The 10954-nt window shown below is 45.3% G+C and overlaps 1 long non-coding RNA gene across 3 annotated transcripts; it reads right to left on the bottom strand.

Moving 5' to 3' along the window:
- Positions 1-4342: 4342 nt before the first annotated feature.
- LOC137852985 (uncharacterized) lies at positions 4343-9978 on the bottom strand. Of its 3 annotated transcripts, none has more exons than XR_011094128.1 (4): positions 9703-9978; positions 8477-8738; positions 6275-6411; positions 4343-5611 (listed from the first exon to the last, which is right to left on the bottom strand). It is a non-coding gene; the product is annotated as an uncharacterized lncRNA (long non-coding RNA). The 3 variants fall into 3 exon arrangements; XR_011094127.1 differs by having other exon boundaries at positions 8692-8738; XR_011094129.1 differs by having other exon boundaries at positions 6289-6411; positions 8692-8738.
- Positions 9979-10954: the final 976 nt, after the last annotated feature.

Genomic DNA, 10954 nt, shown 5'->3' with positions numbered 1-10954 from the left:
CATGAACAGCCTGAGCCAATCTAAGTCAATTTTTTTGCCTAAATGTGTGGCATTGCTCTCCTGCCCCTGCCCATGAGTTCCCTTCCTTTATCCTGTGCTAGCTGTAGGGTCACAATCAGGCTGATCCAGCTGAATGCTCCACCCAACAGAAAACAGGAAAAAAAGGGAAAAGTTCCCTCATCTGAGTCCCCTGATTTGTCAGACTGCTCAACTGCACCATCTCCAAGTTGCACAGGTGATGGGGTGGGAATGCATGTTGTAGGACTGAGTCACCACTTTCAGATGTAGTACCAAAATTAGGTTGCCTTAAGCCAATGATGAAAGCAAAGAGAAAAAACAAACAATGTCTTTTTCATCTAGGAATTAAAAGTCTATCCATTTGTCATCATTACACTGTCTGATGTCTTTATAAGAATTGCAACAAACCTAAAGGATGCAACTCCTCTCTGCTCATTCATCCAGCTAGTTTAAGCTAGTTTCTCAGATCCAACAGAGAGAAAAGCTTCCAGAGGAGGCTGCATCTCATCCAAACAAGGGTATTTAAGGGAGCTAAGGCATCCTCTGAAGATGCTTTTAAGTACAGAGAAAATTCAAGCTTCAGCTCCATGATATCTGCATTTCACATCCCGTTTTGTTCTTGTCTGGAATCTGGCTCAGTAATCTCTACTCTGTAGTAATCAGGCACTCTCCACATTGACATATTCCCATGGAAAGCCAGTTCCCCTTCACTTCTCCTCCCCTCCGGCACTGGGACTGCACCTGCAAGGGGCCAAACATTTTCTTCAGCACACTTTGGATCGGGCTTGTTTGGCCAGCAGCAGGTTCACAAAAGTAGGGTTTGTGACTTCATAGCAATCGGCCCCAAAAGAAGCTGACATCATATTCGCCAGCTGTGCTCTGCCCCGACTGCCGTCTGCAGCAGGCTAATCAGGGACAGGATGCTAGGCGTGATGCACCCAGCTTTCTGAGCTCTGCCTGGGGAAATCAGATAGAAGTGTATCCTTCCAGAAAGCGATTGATTTGTGGGGTAGAGGGAAGAGACGTTATTTTATTAATAATTTTTAACAGCAGCTTTCCCTCCGGAAGTCCTTTTCTGCTATCTTAGGGCAAGGCCTATGAGTGTATAACTTAAAAGATCTGGTAAGGAGATTTTGATCATAATGACTTAATTAAATGAGGTGTTTGGGGAGTTTAATATTACATCGTTGCTGATGGCTGGCTGATTGTTTTACTTGCCTTTGATCAACTGTGTGAGTGGAGGGTCATCCCAATCACCGCGGGCCTACAGTATCCGTCATCACCCCTCAGTCCTATTTGTCTTGCGTGTGTATGCAGAAGGCCTGCTTTTGATGAACTGTGAAAAGAAAGATGAACTGTTGTAATGAAAACATTCCCTCCCCAAGATCCTCTTTAGACAACATTCAATTGGTTTGACCTTGTCCCCTCTTGCGGAGGACGGTAATGATTCCTGCAGATGGCTGGGTCATTCCTTGGACACTTGGGAGCAAGGGAGCCGGATTCTCCGTCTGCGTTAGCTCTCCAGCTATGTAGGCTGCAGCTGGGAAATGCAAGAGCAGCATGGGCAGAATACCTGAGATAGTTGTCATCTAGCCGCTTGGAGTCCTCATAGATGCCTTGGGCTGCCTATTTATACTCAGGGACTTCACCTAGGCTCACAGCACATGCGCACCCTAGTACATGCTAACTCACCAGGGAGAGCTGAACCTCTCCAGGCTGCAGTCTCCTCTCTTGCTGAGGCAAAGGCATGGCCTGAGGGAATGTGGCAGTCTCCTGCCTTAATGCTCTCTTGCTCCCAAAGAGGCTGCCTTCTCTGAGATATTTAGAAAAGGGACATAAGACCTGGTGATGAACACAGCCTTAGTATCCTTTGAAGCAGTCTTTGGTAGAGGAAAACTCTAGATCAGTCTTAGGGAGATGTCCCTGCCCCTCTGTCAGCTAAAAAGGTGACCGTGTTGGAAATGGCAGGCCATTTGTTATCAGGGGAGAAAAGAGACCCATTCTGTTACTGTCTGGTCCTTCCGTGACTGCTCCAAAAGGAGCTGCAGCTACTTTAATGATATAAGTCTTGCCTGTAGAAATATAGGCAAATGAAATACATGTCCACTGGCCATATCCTGCTGGTTTTCTCATTCTTCCTCCATTTCAGAAGTTTCTTGAAAATGTTGTCTTCATATGCATGGCAGTTATAAGGCACCCTGACACTTGGGCGCAGGCCAAACACTGACCGTTCTTGCTTAGTCATGTTTCAGTGAAGCAAGAATGACACTATTTCTCTTGGAAATATCACAGCTGCCAGCATCCTGATACCTACGTTAAGGAGTCTTTTGCCAGATGCTGCTCTGTGTAGCTCAGGCTGGTGGGGGTGGGTTTTTCTGCCTACCTCTGCAGCGTGGAATCACATAGACATGACACATTTGATAAGTTTAATCATGTTTCCTTCCATTTAAGGTGTTCTAGATATCGCAGCCTGAGCTGGCTTCACTTTCTCTTGTCCTCTGCCAGAGGCACATAACAGTTTAGTGACCTGGAAGACCTCAGACCTGTCATTTAGCCAGTCAGGGGCTCTGTACTGGGGTATTCCAGTTCGACTGGTCCGGGTGGGATATGAGAGCAGCCAGAATGCTGCTTCTTGTGACAGCCCTAGTGTGTACTCACCCCATAGCTTGCTTGTAGTGCAATAAGCCTGCAACCCCCCCAGTACTGTACAAGGGAGGCAGTGCTTCCAGCAGAGGTCTGCAGATTTAGTGACGTTCATTCAAGCAGAATTCCTCATGGACCTTAAAATATTTTTGCCAGAGCAAGAGCTGGCAGAAGTGGCAAATAGAGAAAGACTGAGCTCAGGTTTACCCCATGGGGTTTTCTCCAGATCAAAAATATTACGAAAACACCATTGCATGAAAGAAGTGGTCCCTGTGACTGGTATCCAAGGCAGGACAATGAGGCTACAACCCCTAGCTGGATTCATCATGCAGCTACGTGGGTAGCAGCCTGGTGCATGCGGCAACAGGCATCGGGAGATTACTTGCTTCAGTAACTTGGGCTGGGTGTTCAGAACCAAAAGTAAACACTCCAGTTGCAGGTTTGTAAAAAGGCTTAATACCCTGTATTCAAAAAACACCTTTCATTCAGCTGCATTTTAAAGCAACTATATCTTCTGCATGTGCAGAACAGAAGGCGCAGCTAAACTTGGTAACCTTTCCCATCTCCACATAGAGATTGGAAGAGGACAGGAGGAACAGCCAGGTGTTTATGCAATGCCTGAACACAGCACACACCAGACACTAGCAGTGCTGACCCTGGCCCTGCTCCACATGCATGGGTCCAGGCCACCTGGGATCCAGGTGATCAGTGCTCCCTGAGACAAGGTGGACACTCAATGGGTTATCCAGGGGCTCAGCTGTGTTTACATCAGCTGCATTTGGTAGAGAACACAACAGAGTTAGGTGGCGGTGTCTTGCTGGAAGGAATACTCCCAAATATCAAAATAAATGAATGTTTCGGCCAAGAAAAAAAAAGTAAAAAAACTCCCAGAAACACAATCCCAAAAGAAAACTAAACATAGCATGTGGTCAGCTGAACTGTTTGACGTCAGGTATTTCATTGGACAACACATGAAGGTTGTGATCCTGCTGCCCAGGGTATGCACCTCTCTGCCCCGCTGAGTATTTCTGAAGCATCTAGCGGCATTGTTCTCCGAGCACTGCTTTGGTGCCAGTACTAGACTAGGAAAACCTTATCCTGCCTCCACACATGTCAGCAGATCAGTTCAGAAGACCCGCAAGTACCCCAAGCACAGGGATAGTGATTAATACAACCAAGCACATTTCCTGGTAGCAGAGAAAGCTCTACAGCTGCCTGAGGAGTAAAAAAATTCCCCAGGAGATGCCACCCTGGGGACATTGTTCTATCAGACCTGTACATTTGCAGACATGCAAAAAGAAAGATACAAGAACTGGTGTGCATTGTTTGAAAATGGTGCACATTTTCCTGATTTCCTAACTTCCAAGAGGCCTGATACAGAACCCAAAGACCTCCCCTCCACAATGGAAGTGTACCTTTAGGTGCAGTGACAGAACCAAGCATGTGCATCATTATACATTAAGCTAGATAATGTTTTTCAAATGACTAGAGAAAGACATAGCTGTTCCTCTGAAAGTATTTTTGAAAGTATTTCCATTTTTCCATAGTCTTCATTTCAGGCATATTCTGGCATTTATTCATTTAATTGTCGTTTCCCTTGGTCAGCATAACCACATTGTGAGTTTCTTTCAAAAGTAGTAATATAATAAAAAAAAATCTTAGCTTGAAAGAAAATGTTTAATTTGAAATAAAGAATTTCTCATTCCTATTTTTTTCAAAAATAATAAGGTGTATTTTAAGATCTATGCAACTAGCAAATCAATGAAGAATAAACCTCTTTGAAAGCTACAAAAAATCAAATGCATTACTGCCCTTCAAAACTTTGCAGATGAAAGAAAGAATATCCACCCGTTTCTGGATTTTGGTAAAATTAGAAATTGCATGCCTCTGCACTCCCAGACGAATGTCAAAACTCGCACCTCATCAGCATTTATTATTATTCCCAGTTAAAAATGAATCTGTCACAGACAAAGTGGAAGGTCAAAGGACATTGTTGGCCCTTGGCTGGTGTGTGCTTCTCAAAGCTAAATTCCAGAAGAGTCACAAAAGAGTACAAAAGGACACAGTAGAGCAACAGAAAGGAGCTGAGCTTGGAAACAAGGGAGAGCTGCTCTCTGTGGGGCTGTCTAAAATGTCTTTTGATTCTTAACCAGCCTGATGCTTGCCCCAGGTTAGCCAAGCTCCAGCCTCCCTGGGGTACAGATTCATGGTGGCCACAGCTGGGGGACCACAGCCCTATGCCCACCTCTGGCCACCATGTCCATCCCAAATCCTCTCCTTCTGCATTGACCCATGTCAAAGCACTCCTCCGGGCAAAAGTCAGCTGCTTAGTGCTCCACCATTAAAAATGGACAGGATTAAAGAAAAGTAATGGATAAAAATACAGGCCTAGTGAACCTGATGAGAAGGCAGCTTCTTTGTTGGGTCTTAAACCCCTGCTCACCTCACAGCCCTTGTATCTGTGAGGTGTGCATGTCACTGTTTTACGCAGGTCTAATATATGCATGGCAGCATGCCCTTGGCTTTTTCTTTTTATTTAATCTTTGGCTTGACAGTGTTGGAACTTGCTTCACCATGAAACTGGAGAAGGAGGGACTGTTGTGTGTGTCAGGTTTTGCTTTTGTTTTGTTTCTCTCACTTTTATTGAATTATATAAAGAAGCTCAGTGACTTTTGGCTGCTCCTGAGTGCTCAGGTGTCCGTCTGCTTCTGTCTGCTGGCATCAGGTTATACACAGTTCAAAGACCATCATACAGGCCACCATGAGAAGGATTGTTTTGGATTCTGATGAAGGCAGCAGGTCCAGCACGAAGCCTTATTTTTACATCAGCCTAGAAATCTGCCCTTCACTTTTGTTTGTTTGGATTTGTAACTCCATTAAATGGGATACCACGTTGTTTCTTTGGGATTTTCTCTGGTTGATCTCAGGATGGACAACTTAGTTCTAAGTCCTATAAGAAAACAATACATAAAACCCAAGAGTTGCCCAGTAGCAAAACACACAAACACACACACATGAGAATTAAGAACCAGCTTTGTGACTTTCTGCTTTGATAACAAAAATCATACAAAAAAACCTGGGCTGGAAGAAACTTGTGAAGGTCATCTCGCCCTTTCACCAACCTCCAGATAGGATCAGTTGTGCTGAAGGTGCTGGGGTTGAGATAGTTATCTCAGCCATTGCTAAAACCTTCCCACGGCAGTGTTTTCACACAGCTAACCATCCCACCAGTTCACGAGTCACACAACTGGAAAACGTCTCTTAACATCTCACCTGAATATTGTTGCACTTTAAGCCCATTACTTCCTTTCCTGTCCCCAGCAGACATGAAAAGCAACCTATCCTTCCTATTTGTAGTAGCCTTTCACATACTTGAAGGGTGTTATCACATCTACCCGTCTTCAATTCCCTAGACTAAACAAACCCAACTCTTTCAGTCTTTCCTCATAGCTCATGTTTTCTAGCTTTCTGATCACTCTTGTTCTTGCCTGCTGGACTCTCTCCAGTCAGTCAACATCCTTCTTGAAGTCTGATGCTCATAAGTGGACGCATTCAGTAGGTTATTTCAGGCCAAAGGATGAGAGGAGTAATTTCAAAGCTGGGGCATCCTCACCGTGAATGACTTACTCACTCCAGCTGTGGCACCTCTGTAAAACTTGGCTCTGGGGCAGACTGGCAGTCTCTCTGAGAAGTTGTACATTCACAGATGCGTATCAGCACCTCAGATTCATCCTGGAACCTAACAGACAGCTGTAACCAACCAAAAAAATATATAAATAAAACAAATAAACAAACAAAAACCAAAGCATCCTACAAAGCATCTTCTCAATAGTCTGTTAGCAAAGTATTCAGGGACAAATGTCATTGTCCTGTTGTCACAGACAGGAACTTCTTCCCTTTCACATCTTAAAGCTTATTCTTCAGTTGAGAGAATATGCCAGTGTAAGTATACTACATCTGCAAAAAGCCCAAAGCAAGGGCCAGGAAGACTGGTCTGTATGTTCAACACAGTGAAAAGCCTGGAGGGAAGAGAGCTTACTCTCAAAATCATGGCATACTGGCCTCTGAACAGGGAGGATAGGCTTGGTCACTGGACCACACTTGTGGGCAGCTTGTGGGCTCTTGGTCCCACTACTAGCTCTGTGGCCAGAGCTGGGATCTTTGCAGTGTGCTTCATGGCATGGTGTAGACATGCCTTAAGGAGCTCACTGGGTTGTGAGAAAGGTTCTTACTCCCACAGTCAGTTTTCAGGGCAGCAGGATTTCTGCTGTTTGGTTTCATTGGCATGTTGCAGACTTTTTCCCTGGAAATTGCTCTTTCTAAACTCTAACCTTAACACTCCTCAAAAAGCCCACACTTCATGAGCCAACATCTTTAGTTCCTGTCAAGAGAAGACAAAGGAAAGACGTGTTAAAACAGCTATGCTGCTACACCTCAGGCAAGGCTCAGCTCCCCTCTCTTCTGGGGAACTGCTCCAGTACATATTGGCTAGGATTTGTGCCAAGATTTTTCAGTTAATATTTGCAAAATTTAATCACAACAGCCCAGATTCTACATTGCCTTAATCCCATTGAATTGTTCCTTAGTCCACAGCAAGTGCCTCCAGTTTCAATTAGACCATTCATGGTTACGGGCACTTTTGAATAAGAAGGGATCAAAACCTGATTCTGGAAATCTGATTGCAAAATGTGTTCATACAAACCAAGGCTGCATTTCATCTCCCCAACCCACAGTATATTATAAAAAGGGAAGGTTTATATACACACTACACTGAACCATTGTAACAAAAGGCTGTGACGATGAGACTTGCTGGAAAGAGGAGAATACTGTAGACAGACTCTTTGCAATGCATCTCCCTGAAAAGCTCCCTCTTTAAATGAAAGAGAGATCAAACCAGATAAATAAGCAGTACCTACCCCAAGAGGCAGGCTTGCCTCCTGAGTGCCAGATAATAATAAACGATGTGTTTGTAATCCAAAGCAGAGATACAGTGGCATTTTCTTTGACATCAAATGCTAAAGAGGGAGTGAATAGTTCTGTAAAGTGCTTTTTCCAACACAGGGTGAAAGATCTTTCACTAGAGAGAGGATGCTCTCTGGGGGTGGTTGTTCCTATCTTTTCATTTCAGATCAGCATGAAGAATTGGGCAAAAAGGAGAAGTGTGTATGTACCTAATACCACATAATTTCAGGAAGAAAAGAGATTATACTATTGCTAAAGCGAGTCAATAAATATGACATACCCAGGAAGGGGAAGAAGCTGAAGGGGAAAAAAGCTTGGAATCAAGAGGTAACTATACCTCTTTGCACCAAGAGTTAGTATTTCAGCCTAAAAGCTCCTTCCAAATGTAACTGTACAGAAGTGATCCCACCTCCTCTGAGGGGGCAGCCACCAGGGGACCTGAGGGGCATTCCTGGCAGCCACAGCACAGGATGGCTGGGGAAACACAGGGTCCACTCAGTCCAGCTGGAGGAAATTAATTCCAGCAGAACAGAACATACTCCATTATAATTTGACCAGATCACGCTGTATCACTCCTCCACAAACACCAAATGCCCTCTAGAATGATCTTTCGTGCAATTAAATAGCCTGGGCTCAGTCCTGTGCCCCATCAAAAGATTAGAGGGCAGGATTAAACCTACTGCTGGACATTTTAACTCCGTGCATTAAATCCACCTTCAAAAAAATTGCATTGAGTTTTATTCTCTGCTTGTTTCCTAAGGACACATGTTGTCTCAGCAGTCGTGGGTTTCACTGAAACACCTGCTCTTTACAGGCTCCGTTGACTGAAGGACAAGGTAATTAGGTAACTTACCCAAAGGTCACATGGTGAGTAAAGCAGGATTAGCACTCAAGTTCCTCCTGGCAACTAGTCCTGTACTGCGACAATTAGAAAAGGTTAACCATCCTCTTTTAGCTTTTGTTTTCCATCTTCCAGAATGTGGCAGCACGTACGCAGGGCTGGGCCATGTAATATTGCCTCAGCAGTATTTTGGAAAAAAAAACAAAAAAGGCAAACGAAGAACTCACCCCAAAAAGGGCTTTGAAAAGCTGTCATATCTGGTGGGATGTGGTGCCTAAGAGAGAACAGAGCAAAACAGTGGATTAAGCAAAGCACACTGCATATGAATTCTGGAAAAAGCCCCGCTCCCTCTGTAATCCCCAAAGCAGGCCTTGCGCACCCAGCCGCTGCGTGACACTGTGTCGTGCTGCTTCCCCTCTTTGCTCAGAAGCCTGGCTTCCCCTGCACATCTGCCCTGTGTGTAGACATAACCTGGTGAATATTAGCACAGGGTCTTCTAGTTGAGCTAAAGACCCCCGCCTTAACTCCTTCTCACCTGAGACCTCTCACTCAGGTCCCCTGCGTGGGCAGTGCTGGATCAGGCCTGCCAGCTGGCACAAGGCTAGGTAGAAACAGGCTGTACCAGGGTCACCAGCCATGTGTCGTGCATGTGTGTGTACTTGGTGCCATTTTGGTCCTCAGCAGCACTGGTCTGCTCATGCCAATTTTGCCAGGACCACAGGGAGCAGTCCTACTGTGCGCGCTGGTCAGTGCAAGTCCCTCACTGGTCTCTTCTCCAGCTTCTCCTCACCGCATATCCCACTTCTCAGTGTGCACACAGTCCCTCCATACACTACTCGGGTGGCATCTAGATAGCAAAACCACCATGAAGAAGTTCATGAGGTAACATTTGCAGGTCACTTGCTGTGGCCTCTCCGCCACCAGAGTAAAGAGAGGAAAGGTGTTTTGTTTTAGAGAGCAGTGACAGATTTTGACCTTGGCTGGGGATGAGGTGTATGTCACCTGATGACACATGTCTCATTCCCGTGCCCTGTGTCCTTAGCTCCAAAAGTCATCCCCCTGGGACTCTTCCCATTGGCCTATGTGGTGTCCCTGCGGGCCAGGGACCTCAGCTGTTTCCAAGGGAGGCCAGCAGTCTTCCTCCGAGGAAGGTGAACCTTATGAATCCTCCTCCAACCCCTCGAGCGCCGCACCTCCCTCCTCTCGAGGGTGAGCGAACATGAAGATCAGCCGCTCACCTTGTTACTGGAGCTCACTGAACACGTTTCACCCACAACCTTCGGCAGGAGGGCATGTGGGACGGGCGCTCACCTGCCATAGCCCCAGAAGGTGCGTACCACACTGGGCAGTGTAACTGGGTGCAGTATTCTCCTCCCCCACTATAAATACAAGCCTTAGGGTAAAGAATTGCAATCAAAAATCTTTTCACCTACTACATTGTGCAATGGCAGCACAATCATTTTTTTTTTCCCTGCCTGCTAGCTGCTTGAAATTCAGGTAGCTTTATCAGCTGAGAATTTAGTGGGCCATTCGTCAGAAACAGCTGTTTTGGAGTCAGCCAGGGACCACCACCTCCCAAATACTCGTTGTTGGGATTTGCATAACTTGAATTCACAGCCATTGAGAGTATTCGCAAAAGCAAGACCTGCTCATAAGCTGTGAGCAGGACAGCTTGACTTTAAAAAAGTCAGCTCATATTTCTCGTGTGAGAAAGAGCACCTGTTTAAACTATGTAGATCTGACGAACAGTGGGTATGTTTTGGGCACTGACCCGTTAATAGAAAGGGTGGGGCTTTGCAGTCATTAACAGCAATCAGCAACTGAAACAAACACAATGAAATAAATCAGCAATTTCTTTAATCCAAGGATGGGTAGGAGGGTGAAGACCAGGACTGAAATAAACTTCAAACACTTCATGTCTTATCCCCAGTTGCTGGCCTTCTGATATGCCCTCCACCAAGAGTCAAGCACCTCAAAAACATATTAACCATTTCTATTCCTGCAGAAATCCCAAATACTGAATGGTAGCTAATGAACTGGCAAAAAGGTCCAGAGCAAGACGCTATAATCAGAGTATAACACTCGCACACTAACAAGTCATGCTATCCCCTTTAAGACCTTTTCACAAACCTTGGATTAAAAGTCCAAGAAGAAAGAACAAACATTCTCTGCACATTTTCATTAGCAAGCAGTGGTAAGGAGCTTGCATGTTTTGCCACCTCTTTGTCACTCTCTGCAGAAGGGGCTGTCAGAGGGAACATTACTGCCCATCTGAACCAAAGATGTTCCTCATTGGTTTATACCATTCATAATTTTACCAGCACGATCCTTCGATTGTATCATTCATAAACTGATGTGCAGTGGGACAGATTGTTGATCTGCAGCTGCCTATCTGCCTTTCTGAAAACAACCATCTGTGTGCCACCTAAAATAAGCAGCTGGGGCTACCCCCTCACCTACAACTCTGAGGACATCACCGAGTCTGTGAAA

Source organism: Anas acuta, chromosome 3 (genome assembly GCF_963932015.1).
Source record: "Anas acuta chromosome 3, bAnaAcu1.1, whole genome shotgun sequence".
In the NCBI taxonomy this organism is placed as follows: Eukaryota; Metazoa; Chordata; class Aves; order Anseriformes; family Anatidae; genus Anas; species Anas acuta.
This window is presented reverse-complemented; position numbering and strand designations above follow the sequence as displayed.